Raw genomic sequence first — 16133 nt, 5'->3', positions numbered from 1 at the left:
AGCTGTGATACCTTTGTGAGCACTGTCTGCCTCCAGGTCTGAACGTCTACCAGCTGCACTTACTATCACATTCTTTATCGTTTGTCATTCTTGTGTAATCAACAGTGGTTGCCTATTTCACAGTGCTATATATAGCAAAAATAAAAATGTACACAAATATGCAAACATCTTTATGCATATGCGCATTTCTCTGTGTGTGTGAAGCTGTGAATACATACAAAGTTATGTTTTTTCCTTAAGAAAGTAATTTATTAATAATTTCACATCAACAGAACATCTCATTATATACAAATGTTGTGAAAGACCTTATTAGACAGATAGACACATGAGGGATAAAATTAAAAGTTGCTGTGGAAACAATAACCTGAAATAAGTCTGTCTTTTGTGCACTTAAAACCCCAGTCTTTGTCTTCTATTAGAATACTGTTTGCATATAATTTCTTTCTTTAGGAAAAAGAATCTGAATTGCTGATACACAAACGGAAATCCCATCTGACTGTGACTGTAATGTGCATCTCAGGCTAATGGAATTTTTTTTTTCCTTTCTTGTGAGTATTTTAAACCCCTTTCTTGTCCTGGTATCAGTCTGGTGTAAGGCAGAAAAAAACTTTAATCCCTGGTGGTCAGTTCTGCCCATCTATGACCAGATGCAGCAGTTTATTGGAACTGTGGACATTATTGCCTTCACTGGAGTTAATTTTGATGTAGGAAACAGATTGGGCTAGGGTATAGAGCAGGGAAGAAGAAAGACTAAAGAAGATGCTAAGGCACAGAGGAAATGTTTTGCTAAATACAAAACATTCTTTAGCTCTCAGCTGCAGCTGTCATCATCCCTCTATAGCAGATTCTTAGAAAATCACATTTCAAGTATGGCTTGTCAAATAAGCCAAAAGCGACTTGAGCTCTGTATGTACCAACCGCTTTGGTACTAAGAGGCTTGATCACACTAAAGCTGGTGTCCATGTTCTATCCTTGAGATTCTTCTGTAGCTGTTATTTTCTGTAGTCATCTGTTGGCAGATGCGTTCACATAGTGTTAGGCTGGGTCAGGAATGTGCTTTTGAAAAGAAACTCCCTGTGGTCTGTGCTTACTCTGCTGGGTTCATATCGTCAAGCAGCCTTGGAGCACACAACAAACCCTGCATCTTTTCTGATGGAGCTGAAGCAGGGGTACATCTAATGGTCTCCAGCTGCTAACGGGCATTCAGTTCACAGGATCAGGCTGTGATTAGCCCAAAATAAAATCCCCCATCCCATGCTATGCTCTGTCAAACCACTCCTGCTGAGCTACACAGCTGATGAGATAAACATAGCTTTTGTTAAACAAGCTCTTCCTGCAGTGTGATTTTTTTTTTTTTAATCTGTTTTATATGCAAAAAATAACTTGAGCATCAGCTCCAAGGCGGCACTGAGAAATGCCAATTTGCAGCGCTCATGTACTGAAGATCTCTCTGGATGATTACACAAAGAATGTGCATGGAAAAGATGGGACCAAATATTGAGTATGGTCCTGTTATGTGCCTTTCTGTCTAGAAAAAAGCATTACAGACTGGTTCTTCTGGTGACCTGCTAACCCTGGATTGCTCAGCAAGAAAATGTAGGAGCCATGGCTGCATGCAGGTGTTGCCAGCTAAGTCTCATGTTTTCTTCACAAATGCTGAAATACTACAGAGAATGACGTAACGTCAGTCTGTACAATTATTTGCAAATGCATGAGTCCCATTTGACTTATTCAGTAGTTGTATATAAAAAAATAAACTGGCACAGAATTTCTACTGTTATCGCACAACAGCTTGCATTTAAAAAGCCATTGTGCCTAAGTGCACATTGAGAATGAGCATATGGTGGGGGGGGGGAGCAAAAAGCCAAATGCTTAGAATACTTCTACTAGATACAATGTCAAGACCAGTCCCAGCTCCAGAGTTTGCACTCACAAAATGTTTATATACAGACACTACTTGATAGGCAGGCAATTGTTTTTTTGCCCTTCCAGTTTTAGTGCCATCAACGTAGAGCTCAGCCCTGGTGGAATTTGACTGAATTTCCTCTAAACCAATACCTGAATGCTTCTATGCTGCCTTATAATTTGAATAAGGAGTCAGCTGTGAAACAAGCTATCCCAGACATTGTGAAATCCATCTCTCTTTTAGGAATATAGGAGAACTGACATCCTGGAGATGGCTCTGGACTGTTCTAACTTTGTATGATATTTTACAGTGTGATTCAGAATTGCAATAGTAGACAAAGACATTTTTATTTGAAAGAATACTACTAGGTGATTCTTTACAAGTTTCACCTCAATTTGTTTAAGAAGGATTATGGACTGTTTCTCTCTGCCAGCATGGTTGGCCTGTGTTAAATGAGCTGTACATTCCTAGTGGATTGGTGTCCATGACATAGAAAACAGCTTCTACATTGGCATCTTTGTGATGGGTCTTTGCAGAGGCAAATAGTAAATGGGTACGGAGGAATGTACTGCATTTCCCTGCTGTGTAACTAGTGCTAGTCTGAGGAAACTCACCTGTCCCTGTGATCTCGGCAATACATAGGACGGTTTCTGACCACAGGGCTCTTGATCAAGCCCCTTTTCATGAGCCCCACATTTTTGTTTTGATTAAAAAAAGTTAGTTTGTTGCAGTATAACAGCCAATAAATGGAGAGACATAGTGTTCTGCTTTCATATAATTTTTGTATATGTAGATTATCTGAAACATATAAACAAACAACTCCTGTCTCAGTGTCTTGATAAGAGCGGCAGAAAGTTACCATCCTGTGGTATTGTTTCAGCTTTGCTTTCACCTCCGACAGGAGTAATCCATCTGTAGCTTCATGGGTTTTTTTTGCCTGCATTTCATACCATCTGCTCTAGTTGCAGTTTGTGGTTTACCGTGGATGCTTGGGATTGTGGATACTAAGTAGGCTAGATCCTCATAGCTGAGCAAGTAGCTCAAGTAGCCTTTGATCACAGATAATTTATTGCTGAGTTACTTGGGAGACTGTTGTTGCATGGTAAGATAAAACCAAACATCCACATTCGGTTAGAGAAAATATAAAGTCTAGGAATAATTTAGATTGGAAAGGACTCCTGGAAGTCATCTGGACCAAACCCCTGCTCAAAGCAGGGCTACCTTCAATGCTGTGTCCTGTCTTGAACAGTGGCCAGCAGCAGAGAAGAGAAAGAAACATAGAAAAATACAGCTGTCTTGCACTTTGAAAACCTCGCCTAGCTTTTTACAATCAAGGATGTAGGACTTTGTGAGATGGAGGCTCTATCTGAATCATCTCTTAATGGACATTGATAAGCCTGCCCTGCATGATGACACTTTTTTTGATTTCAATTGCCAAAATAAACGGCAGCAATGAGTTCCAGTAATTTAATTATGTCCTGTGAAAAAATATTTATGCTGGTGGTTGAAACCTGCTTCTTGATAGTTTAAATATGTTCCTCCTGAAGAAGCTAAGTGGCCTGAAATGAAAACAAAGCAATAAAAAGGCAAATAAGGTGGGGTGTTCTTTGCTGTGGCTGTTGTTGTTTTCTTGAAGGGAGGCCCCAGAATAGAGGACAGTAAGTTCAGCTGAGTGAGCAACGGAGGAAATGAAGAGGCTTCCAGAGATATCAAAGACTGGAGGCAGAAGGTGTAGGATGCGTAGTTTTTATGCATGTATTGTCTCCACTATGAGTAGTGGGACAGAAACCCTGTGGATCAGACGTACACGTAGGGGCAGTGTGGTAAAATGCCAATGGAGGAGTGATGATATGGTGGAAAAGAGGCTACATGGACTGTCATCACAGCACCTGGAAGTTAGGTGCTTAGAGGAAGAAGGACTACTGTGGTGGAGTTGAAGGCTTGGTCCCTTCCAAGAAGAAAACAATCAACAAATAGCAAGAGAAGCAGAAGTAAGTGGCAAAGATGAGCAAAGCAGCTTGGTCCTCAAAAAGAGAGGCAAAAGTCAGAGGACTGTTAGTAGTTCAAGGCTTCAAGAGGGAAAACATCAACATGGAGAAATATTAAATCCTGAAGGAAAAAACAGAACAAAACAAACCATCAGGCTGGTCAGGCTAGTTGGACAGCCAGGAAACAGTGGGCTGTTTGGTGAGGTTGTCAATGCCATCAGTGTCAACTGAGCTGGTGGCAGAGGGTACCCCAGCAGTACTGAGGATCTGTCTCAGGGAGGTGCGTGGAATGATGCTGCCCCTTCTGCCTGCCTTCTCCTTGGCCAGCAAAGGCCCTCAGATGCTTTATCAGGGTCATAAGCTCAGTAGCGCTTAGCCTAACGCTTCAAAAAGATCGTAGCTGTCTTTTATATGTGTTAGCTGATAAGTAATTGCTTCACACTTTACAGTTATGTGTGTGTTACTCTTTTTGCTTGGCTAAAGGTGCTCAAACAAACTGACCCAAAGGAGAAGCTGTAACAACATGTGCCCAGGATGATGAAGGATGGCAGGGAGAAGACCCCAGAGTTTCCCACCTGTCCCCAAAATGATGTATCTAGGAGTGTGAACAACCCTGGCTGAGGAAAAACTGGTAAGTTTGTCACTAGTGAGTGGCAGGATCATGGACTGCAGCCCTGAGGAAGGACCTGGGACAGGGTATTGAAGCTGAAAAAGATCCTGAAGGTGTTAGGAAGGATCAGCAGTGGATTTTTTTCCCCTGTTAAGGCTAGTGTCAGTGCCTGGAGTGAACCAAAAAGAACTCTGCCAGAACAAAACTCAAAGAAGAATATGTTCAGGTGAGCTTTGGTGAAATACTTTTTGTCCTTAGAAGGAAGTGGGAAAGCCAGAAAAATTAGTGCATATTAGTGCAGTCAGTACAAGGATTGTGGTTAGGAGGAAAAACCATGCAAAGGGGACTCATCTGAGGACGGATAATGCTGAAAACATAGCTTCCCGAGATCCTACTTAACAGGACTTATGAGAAGAGCTTTAAACTAAGAAATGAGGAAAATTGTTTGGGAGAGCAGTGAAATCCTTACAGCTATTTTTATAATAAAAAGAGAAGGGGAAAAAAGGAGCAATACTGCTGCCAACTGTAGTCAAGTTGGCATATCAATAGTCAAATGATTTACTTTTACACGACTAGAAAGTATGTGGTCACTAGGAGACAACAGGCATGCTTGTGTATTCCCACCAGGCAAGAGTATTGCAGGTGATGCGCAGAGCATGAAAGTGAATGTGACATTGACTGAATTGAGGTGGAATAGCAGCAGTGATTATTACATGACAGGGAGCAATCATGTTGGAAATGCACTGTACAGAAATGACAGAAATAACAGTTTAAAGGTAGTGGAGGAGTAGAATAATATTTTAAAGTTGTTAGAAATTATAAAAAAAGGAGTGATAATGTGGATAAAGTAGATTAGTTATGATCAACATCATTCTAGGAAAGGATGTCAAAGAAGGCCCATCTGGGATTGACTGGGGAGTTGAATTTGGATACGAACAAAGAACTATTTAATGCTATTAGAGAGAGAAACACTCCTGAGATTTCTATCACAGGAAATCTTAATTTCTCAGTCATTGAGACTGAAAACCATTAGCAATCATAGGCCATGGGTGTGACAACCAAAAGATCTGTTTAACTGAGCAGTCAATGAAGCAACAGAGGGTGATACTACTTAAAATATTGCTGCTGTGACTAACGTTAACAACTTAGAGGAGATGGTTGTAGAAAATAACCTTGAGGGAGCAAGTGAAGTTGATTTAGTTGATGTGACCTGGAAGAGTCTGTGACTCTTGTTCTTAGTTTAAAAAGGAAAATCTATGCACAAGTGGAGGGAACTCAATGGTGAAGAATGGACTAAGCAGCTCAAGATTTCATTTGAAATGAAGCCTGAAATTTTTTTATGTTAAAGATGTAAAGCTGTTGGGGTCTTCTCTTCTAAAGCAAAGGAAACAATAGCCCCAGCCAGCTCTGGAAATAAGGGCAAATTCTCTTGAAATGATCATTAGGAACACACAGAGACCCTCCAGTGATGGGGGGAAATGGTTACCTGGCAGAGAGACCTGTCTTAAAGGTCAAGAAGCTCAGGGACAAAATGGGAACTGCCAGCAGCTGTGCTAAGGCTGGTCTTGCAAAACACCTCCAAATGCTAAGCAGCAGGCTCTCTTGGAGTGTGCACAAGCAGAAGAGCTGTGGTGGGAACAGCCCTCAGCTCTAAAGCCCTCATCATGTCCGAGTAGTTTGGGAGAGCCAGGGGATCCTGTGGGGCTTGTGTTTGGAGTTACGCACAGTTGGTGGACTGTAAGTAGAAAAAGTGTGTCTGTGGGGGTAAGACCCACCACAGAGAAATGTTTGTATTTTTTTCTGTAACGAAGGGAATACTTTGGTCCAAGTTTGCTTTCAGCACACAGCAAAGTAGGCCAGGCCAGGACCTCTTTGGCCTGAGACAGCTGTTCAGGGCAGAAAGGGTCAGTGCAAGCAGTGAAAAGGTTAGAGAAGTAATACTAACCCTGTGTTTCAGTGCAAAGTATTAGGAAATTTTAATTATCACTAGCTTGATGTGTAATGACTTCACATCAGTGGATTCAGCAGGTGATTGGGCAGAGATGAAAATGAACAAATCTGTCTTGACACAAGGCAAACATTCAAGATGACCCTTGTTAATTTTTTGTGTCTGTTCCTTAGGAATGGGGAAAAATGCAGACATAAAGAGCTCCACCCACCTAAGGAGGATGTACCCCTCCTCAAATCCTGTGGTGACTGTATCTGGATCAGAAAACAGCTGACTGTGATGATGTGACAACAGTTGGCTGGCATGCAGGTGGCCTTGCTTAACCTATGCCTGGAAGATCACACCCCTTCCCTTGGGATACCAAGTGGTAGTCTGAGGACTAATGTTGAACAAAGAAAGTGGACATTTGATTCTGGACTTCCAAAGAAACATGTTCAACACTTTTCCTCCTGGCTTCAAACAAAATTCCCTCCTGTGAGCCATTTTTCACTTTCCAGTATCTCTGACAACACAAGCTGACTACAGCATGGCTTGTTCTCTCTGATTACTCATAAAGACTCTGATTTTTTTTGTGTTTTGTTTTATCTTAAAATCCCACCTGCTGGAGTCCCAGTTATTGGCTTGGTTACTCTGTGACTATAGAAGAAATTTGTTCCTGGGTCTCAGAGTGATTGAAAACTCAGTGGGCCTGGACAGTACAGCTGCCAATGGCAAATTAAAAGGATCTCAACTGTACTGTTTTCTGGAGCCTCAGCAATGATTTGGAAGAGTAGGGGTTAAAAATGATACTAGCTAAAAATAAATACCTATATAGTCCTTCAGCAAACCTCTACTCTAGACATGTACTTTTATGTCAAAGGAGCTCCCTTGTTTTCTGACTTGAACATTTTACAGACTTTTAAAAAAATGCTACAATGAAGCTTAAGGAAAGAATAAGATAATGTCATTGTAAGTGAGGATACTTGGGTTTAATTCCTTGCTGCTGTTTTCTTTTGTCATCTCAGGCAAGTAGTTTCTCTTCTCTCTCTGCTTTGATTCTTCATCTCGAACTGAGGACGATAGCGCTTTCTTGTTTCTCCTGGAAGATGCATTATTTTAATCACTATAAAAGACAACGAAGAGCTCAGACACTACAGCAAGGGGGAATTGTGTTAAATACAGCAGCTCAACAGGAGTAGAAAAAAACCCTCTGAGGCGCATGATGTTTAAGGCTGGATTGTTTAAATATTTCTATCAGTTTGTGGTGCCCTCTGTGAACATGGGAGATAAGGATATCAATAACATCTGCATCTCAGTGGGTTAAATACCTGAACCCTGCTGCTGACTCATACCTTGGTCTTACTAATACAGATGTCTTTTCAGCTGTTATCTCTGATGTTGAAAGAGGCTTAGAAAACCTACACACCTGTGAAATGGAAGAGAGGGACGAACTTGGGGTTTTTTGTTTGTTTGTTAAAATAGGAAGTAAGGTACTTAATGAATTGCTTTTGTGCTGCTTGACTTTTGTGTCTAGATTGTCACAGCTTGGGCCTAGTACCCTATTTAACCAACATAGTAAAAGAGATGAGCAGATCAGCAAGGAGATTGCACAGCATTGACCCCCATAGCTATAAAGGCTGTCCACAGAAGACACTGGCTAATACCTTTGGATTTGATGAACTTCAGGCAGAAGCAGCCTGGAAGGAAGAAATTCCCCAGCTACCTCTGGACAAAACAGCCACCTGACAGAGAAAACTGCTGCCTGATAGCACTGTTGTTCAGATAGATGTCTGGTTTATCCTGTTTCTTTTTCTTTAATCTTTATTTTCCTGGGGAGCACTCTAGTCTTTTGGAGACAGGGACATCTCTTTTGGTGACATCTTTATTTCTGCACTTCACTGGTTTATGCTTGAAAAAACTCTAGGTTCTCAACTTTCCTCTTGGTACACTTGCAAATGGAAAAAACATGAATGTACGAGCAGTGACCTTGCAAGCAGGAGCTACATATCAGACTCTGGCTGCCTTGTGGTCTGTGAAGTCTCTCTGGGCAAAGCAATGGGCCACCTGTGAAGAAATGGGTGGTACCAATGTGAGGGGAGAGAAGATTGTGATGATAGGGTTGGAGCAAGGAAACTACCACAACGTGTGGAACATACTATGAGAGGAGGAAATAGAAATACACTTCTAAAAGAGCAAGGGAGAAATGGTAGCAAAAATAACAATCTTCTGCCGGATCAGTAAAGGATTTTTTTTTATATTTATATTTCAGGGAACTTAGCAATGCTTTGAATGTATATACAGCCAGGCCAGAAGATGCATTGCTGAGGGAAGTAATACTCGTCATGCCTATTCCTGGCAACAAAGACCAGAGTCATCTGGAGCATATTCATGCTGGCCTGCTCGGTGCTGTTCCCGCAGCATGATGCTAACCAAAGGGCAAGCTGTGCTAATTGGTCACCAGGGGATTTCCTTGCATAAAAGAAGGCCCTCTAACAGCTCAGAAGTGCCCATACCTTAATACAGCTTAATGACAGCAGCCTATATAGGAGGCAGTGCTTGTATTTAAGTGGTGGTACTATCGGGATACAGGCCTGGCAGCTTCCTTGGCCATATGTGTGGGCTGGCCTTTCCCTGCCTGCAGTGACCTCAGCCCTGCAGACCCAAGAGCTGCATTCTCCTTCTGCAGCTGCAGGCACAGGGGACGCCAGCTCAGCTGAACGGAGAGAGATCTGTTGGCAAGGTGTTCTCTCTAGGTGCTGGATTGTGGATTTCACTCCTTTTGGTTGTACTTCAAGCCATGTTCAGCAGTCTGGCTCACCAGTCTCCATTTTCTTTTCCAGGGCCTGCGGAAGCTGCTGTCCTTACCTGTTTTAGATCATTACCTTGCTTCATTTTACCTTAGGGCCTTTGACAGGTATCTCCTGTAACGTTAGAGAAGACAGCCTATTTTATATCTGTGATCTTTGAAATGCTGCTGATAGCATTTGAACTCCTTGCTTGTTTCAGCAATGAAACTCCAGGAGATATGTTTGACCAAGGAGACCTCCTGTGCTAGAATGTTTGTCTGGGTACGTAATCTAGTGACAGAAGGAAATATTTTGGGATAGGGGAACAAGGCAAGGAGTTTACTTTGTATATTTGCTGGTTATATGGTGAAATGTTGCAGGTAGAAAGAGTTCCTGTGGTATTTCTGCATCAGATGAATCGTAAATATTGTGAATAGTACTATTTGGCAAAAAATCCTACCCATGCATTCCTGGACTACTGAATAGGAAGATGTGGTTTGCACCACATTATGACCATGCTAGATGTAAAGTTATTGTTTGTACAGCTCCCTAAACAACCTGAAAATGTGAGTTCTCCACTATTTAAAACTAGCTTGTCTTTAGGATATCTAAGTATTTGTAATTACCTGAGTCCTACTTCCTTTACAGCAATATATCCTGCAGCAAAAGGGAATGAGATGGGATCATACTGCCACTGTGTTTCCTTGGAAGTGCAGCATAGATAACTCTAACCGGCCTCACACTTCTTATGAAAGATTTGGAGTAATCTTTGGTTTGATTTTTTTTTTCTCCCCCTTAAAATTCAGAAAACTTGGAAAAGGAAAAAAATTTACAGGTCCGGTGACTTTTTGTCTGTATGACAGTGAAAGAGAGCATATGGGACAGGAAAAAAGGAGATGTTGACAGAAGCACTGGAGTCAGAAAATCTGTCATAATTTTCCTTTCTACTTTGCAAAGCAGCTCAAGTGGCTCCAGTGCTGCCTATTTAAAAAAAAAAAATAATCAAGCTGCAAGTGAATCGCATAAACAGTTCTAGATTCACTTTCCCAGTAACAAGAATGAAACTGGACAGCTGACTGAAGCACCTGGGGATACATCAATGATTAGCCAAGGGAAGAGAAAATTCCTTAGCATGAAAAATGCTAGGGGAATTAGAGTCCTTTCAGCTCCTGAGTCCTCCTCTCGCTCAGAAAAGCTCTGCCATCACATATCCCTTATATTTGGTAATTTCTAACCCTGGAAAGGATCATTTGTGATATTTCTGCTCAAGGTTTGTGTACACATATTTGTGTGGCTTATACCTGTTTCTTTTTCTACTTATTCCAGGCTCAGTTGAGACTTCAAAGCTTCTCTACTCAGTACCTGCAGTTTGTGTTGACATTACACCCAAATCACACCTCAGATGCTCCCAAAGATTTTTCTTTTGATTGTTATAACCCTCCTCTTTCAAAGCTGTCTAGGGGAGCCTCAGCCAGGACTTCCTGCAAGTACTTGGCTTTGTCACATGGGAAGCTCTTCAGTCCATTTTTCTCTCCCCTTCCCTAGTGTGATCTTGTTACAGGAACGTAGCAAAGACATCTATTAATTTCAAAACTTCCTCCTTCCCACATCTATGTTGTTATTGTATTTTAATGCATTTCTTTTTATTTCCATCCTTCTTCTCTATCTGCCTCCCTCTCTGCTGAGGCCAGTCATAAAAAGCCCAAAACTATGTTATGATTGTGTTGCTGTCTAAGTTTCAGGCAGTTAGACAATATTTATTGATGGAGTACACCCCCTGGGTTGTAACTGTACATCTACTCATTCTGCAGTCAGCTCAGAAACAGGTACTCCAGATGCAGCGTAGCACAGAGGAAAGATGAGCATTTGAACTTCTGGGCTGCTGCTTTGTGAATGCATTTGCCCTACATGCTCACTGCCCTACTAACCAGGGTGATTTGTAACCTGCTGCCTGGTATGCCACCAAATCCAGGGACCCTGCGGGTAGTATTTAACAGAAAATATATGAAGACAGTGAGGCTTAAATTATGTCGCAGTGTGAATACTTTTTCTTTTCTAGAATGAGATTGCAGTCATTGATCAGTCTATAGTTTCAGAGTGTAATTCTCCACTGCCCTATGCCTTGTTTTGTGCTTTACACCAAAGCAGCATGAGACGGGTTACAGCTTTTGGAAATGAGGAAGTTTTGGCCACTTTACACAGTACTGTGCAATAGCAAAAGGTGGTGAAGAGCAACTGTGAATGAAACCTGTAGTCTGGCAACCACAAACAAGTCCAAATAAAAAACAGTTATTATAATTAACATCATTACTTTAAATAGAGAGGTGAGTTGTTTTTTCCTACATGCTCGGTATTGCTCATGATTCCCTAGAATTTAATCCTGAAGTAAAACCAATAACATACCACAAAAGAAACAGCTTCTCTAGAAACCATCCTAGAAACTTTTAACCTGTTGCTGAGAACTGTACTATTATCAGGGGAGCTGATCTCTTGTGATTTGTAATGTTTTTTTCCCCTCTGTAAATTTTCAAACTGTGTAGCTGTTTCTGCATGCCATTTCAAATGACAGTCCTTTCTGACCTTTGCTTGGGAGGTCTCACAAACATTGCTGAACTCTCTAGACTTGTCAACTTTTAATTGAAATGGCCTAGAGCCTCATTCGGCTAACAAAATGTCATGGAGACATGAACTACCTCGTTTTTGAAGCAGCAACGAGGGGTAGCAAATGTCATGTCCTGTTCCCCTTCCTAGGAAGCCTCTGTTGCTGCTGGAGGCTGGTTGTCCCAGGGGCCTCATGCTGCAGAAATTAGTATTATCCCAGAGGAGAGCTGTGTCACAACTCTCTTCTTGTGGGTTATTGTCCTAGTAACGATCCCTTTGGTTGCTGCCCATGTTAATCAACCTTTGACTGAAACTCTTCTTCGTGTGCGTGTGTCAGCGTGTACCTGGTTGCAATAAGCCTTTAAATCACCAGATGTTGATCATTAATGATCAAGCCCTAAAGAAGGGGAGTGCAGGTAGACAGATAGGGTCTGAGAACCTTGCCAGGAAGGGGAGGGATTCCATGCTGATGGTTTCCCAACCCGTCGGGTCCTTCCTGCTGCCAGACGCCTACCCCCGGCCAAGGGTGCACCTGCACAGCCGTGGCCACGGGGGATGCCCGCAGAGCGGTGCTAGGTGACGGCCTGGCGCAGGGCAGCCCCGCCTGTGGTGCTGGGGACAACAGGGAGCGGGGGTTTTCAGCCCAGAGGGGCCTGTGCCGTCCAGAGGAGCTGACCCTGCGGGCAGGCCCGAGGGGGCGCGGGAGGAAAGCTGCTCCAGCCAGGCCGGGCCGGCAGCCACGCTTGCGAAGGGGGACCCCCGGTGTGTGTGGGGCGCTGCTCGTGGGAAGGGCGGATGCCGGGGAGCTCCCTGACCCTGCGGGGTACGGCGGGGCCGCTGCCGAGAGGGACTCCCTGGGCCTGGCGGAGGCGGGCGGGCCGCGCTCCCGGGGCCGCTAGGGGGAACCGCCCGCCCGGGAAATGGCCGCCCGTCAGGCGGGGGGTCCCTCCGGCTGCGGGCTTCCCAGCGATCCGTGCCGCCGCCCCGCGTCCTGGCGAGCGGGCACGGCCCAAACCCTGACACTGCAGAAGGTCCCCTTCGGCCCGAATGGCTTGGGACGGCTGGAGCAATTTAAAACCTGCCTCTTGTTTCTCCTCTGTATTTCCAGAGTCCCCCGTTTGTCTGCTACATGATTTCTTGCCTTCAGATACACTGGTTTTTATTTTCAAAGCCTGCTTGATAAATGTAACTGAGCCTGAACTTTGCAGCAGCTCAGACCCGTCTGAGCCAAGGCACCCCTTGAGCGGAGGGGTGAACTGTGGCCCTGCTTGTCTGGTTTCCCCAGGTGTGCAGGAGGGTGCCTGCAAGGAAAATGTGGCTTCGCACTTGCTCCCGTGTGGATGTGGCAGCTGCCCGTGGCTGGTGGCGGGGCTGCTGGCGGCACCCCTCACGAAGGGTCCGGTGGCTGAGGCAAAGCTGCTCGCCCTGTGAGATCTACCCACCAAACAGAGGCCGAACCCAACCCTTGGAGAGAGCCTGCCCTGATGCTCTGGCTTTTCTCCTCTCTGACACTTTTTTCATCTGTGCCATGTTTCCTTGTCTGCATGTTAATCTGTAATGCATCTCTCCTCCTTTGGTTTTCCTTGCACAGTGAAGGATGAGAGAAGGCAGAACAGGTTATTATTTCATAGCCTTCCTCGTTCCCCTGAAGGATCTTTAAATGAGCCCTTTTGTCCAATAATACAAAATAAGTCAAACCTTCCCCTGAAATAACTTGTTCCTTTCATTCACGGTGTGCATTGTGTTGTGGATAAGAACAGTCAGAGCATGGAGTGGGGTGAGTAGAAGGGATGGCTTGGAGAAGCGTTACTTGATTTATTTTTCTGTTGAATCTAGACTGCTTCATTTTATTTCTTTTTTTTTCCTCTCTTGTTTGCAGGTTTAGAGCTTGGAGGGTGTTTCAGTTGCTTTTTGTTATTCTTCTCCAGTCAAAGAAAAAAGAAAAGTGGTGGAGTAAATTGGTTATGAAGTACTTTAAGGCCATGTTCAATGAGCTGGAGACACAGGGAAAGGCGGGCTGGCAGGGGCTGTGTAGGGGGTATTGGTATACACCAGGATATTTGACACGGAGAGGCAAGAAATATGGTAGTGGTTTGACTTAGCGTAACTTGTGTTTTTGGGACATAAAGCAAGCTGAGTGTATATCCCTGGCCGTGTCTAAAGCAAGAGGCAAATCTCCATTCAGCACTCTTCCTGTGCTCAAGGTGGCTTTTGAGAGGGGGAGAGGGCAGCGCTGAAATGTGGGTAAGATTTTAAAAGATGTGCTTTGATAGTACTCAAATTTTTTCTCTGTTGTTTGTAGCCTTTAAAATCTCAGTACTTGCAATTCCCCAGCCTCACTGGCTGTGCGTGCCTGATGCTGACCAGTATTGTCACACTAGTCTTCGAGAAGGACCCTGTGTCCTCAGATACAGAGTGTGGTACTAATCCTGTGTGGGATGAATATGGCAAAACAATCTCCTCTCCCTCTCTGTGCTAAGTCCTGGGAGGTTCCAGGCAGCTTCTGTTAGTTGGATCAGAGTTGTGATGAGTTCAGGCAAGTTGATTTCAAGGCTGCCTGGCTCTATAAGGAGAAAACTGCTCAGTCTTTGTCTCTCCCTGCTCTCCTCCTCCTTCCCTTTTTCTGATTTGCTTTGCTCCACAGCTCTCGTTTTCTTCGCTCAGGCTGTGGTGTGTGATTCCTCATGCAGTTCAAGAAAGGGATGCTCAAAATCCTGCACCTGGGGAGGAACAACCCCATGCACTGGTGTATGCTGGGGGCCGACAAGCTGGAAAGCAGCTTGGCAAAAAAGGACCTGGGGGCATCCTGGTGGACACAAAGCTGAACATGGCCAAACAAAATGCACTTGCAGCAAAGAAGGCCAATGGTGTCCTGGGATGCATTAGGAGGAGGGTTTCTAGCAGGTGGAGGGAGGTGATCCTTCCCCTCTACTCAGCACTGGTGAGGCCACACCTGAAGTGCTGGGTACAGTTCTGTGTTTTTCAGTACAAGAGACAGGGACATACTGGAGAGAGTCCAGTGAAGGGCCACTAAGATGATGAAGGGGCTCGATATCTCTGCTATGAGGAAAGGCTGAGAGAGCTGGGACTGTTCAGCCTGGAGAAGAGAAGGCTCAGGGAAAACTTGTCAATGTATATAAATACATCAAAGGAAGGTGCAGAGAAGATGGAGCTGGGCTCTTTTCAGTGAGGCCTAGTGACAGGACAAGACGCAAAGGGCCTGAAACACAGGAAGCTCCATCTGAAGGTAAGGAACACTTTCTCACTGCGAGGGTGACTGAGCACTGGCACAGGTTGTCCAGAGAGGTGGTGGAGTCTTTATCCTTGGAGATATTAAAAAGCCGTCTGGATTTGGTCCTGGGCAGCCTGCTGTAGGTCCCTGTGCTTGAACAGGGAGGGGTTGGATGAGATGACCTCCAGAGGTCCCCTCCAACCTCAACTGTTCTGTGATTCTGGCACTAGCTTTGAAAACACCCTTTGTTTCCTTCTTTTGTTTTGTATGCTGAATGGCACCCCAGGACCTCACCCAGGCTGAGGTGCTGAGTGCCTACTTCCCTTGGCTTCTGGTTTTCTACCTGTAAAAGAGAGATAAGACCTCCTACCTACCTCAGGTAATTAGTTTGTTAATATTTCTTCCACACTTTGAAAACAGGATGGGAGAGATGCTTGTCAAAATGCAAAAGACCATCAACGAATGAGGTTTGAAACTGTCCAAGGGTAGTATAACTTGTATTTATGTGTGTGAAAATAAGGTTATGCTTACCTGTTGTAGATATATCTTCCTTGCAAAACTGTTTTGGGTTCAAAATGACCACAATTTACTTGCTGTCAAAGTGATGTGGAAGAAAAATCCACAACCTGAAAACCTTTAACTTGAATTTTTGTCATCTTGAATTCCAATATTTTTGCATTTACCGAAGCTGAATGATGACCTCAAGCTTCAGAGCTGGACTTTATGATGATAGGGCATGCAAATCCTGTACTGACCAGCATAGAGCTGATGAGGTAGTTCACTGGCTTGCTAAACATGCTGGAAGGACTGAAAGAGCCCAGCTCAGTTAGGACAGACAGTAAGCTGCAGGAACTGATATTAAGGGACTGTTAATATCTGGTTGACCTCCCCTCGCCGGGGAAGATGGGCCAGATGCTGGATTGCTCTTTGTATTGTTACTAGTTGGTACTGACTAAGCTTGCTGCTGGTGGTGTTCTCCTTGAAGAGATCTCTTTTTGCAACTGTTTGGGGAGCAGTACTGGCCTGTGTTGAGCCCACCTGATGGTGAGTCAGTTCAGGCTGCCTCCTGGCTACCTCCGAAAT

At 44.0% G+C, this 16133-nt stretch overlaps 2 long non-coding RNA genes across 2 annotated transcripts in view; both read left to right on the top strand.

Moving 5' to 3' along the window:
- The window catches only part of LOC142061464 (uncharacterized), a 124552-nt gene that overhangs the window by 8723 nt on the left and 99696 nt on the right, over positions 1-16133 (top strand). The window lies entirely within an intron of this gene.
- On the top strand, positions 1547-11486 carry LOC142061468 (uncharacterized). Its single transcript, XR_012662135.1, has 3 exons — positions 1547-1619; positions 4378-4525; positions 6626-11486. It is a non-coding gene; the product is annotated as an uncharacterized LOC142061468 (long non-coding RNA).

Source organism: Phalacrocorax aristotelis, chromosome 1 (genome assembly GCF_949628215.1).
Source record: "Phalacrocorax aristotelis chromosome 1, bGulAri2.1, whole genome shotgun sequence".
Taxonomy (NCBI): Eukaryota; Metazoa; Chordata; class Aves; order Suliformes; family Phalacrocoracidae; genus Phalacrocorax; species Phalacrocorax aristotelis.
This window is presented reverse-complemented; position numbering and strand designations above follow the sequence as displayed.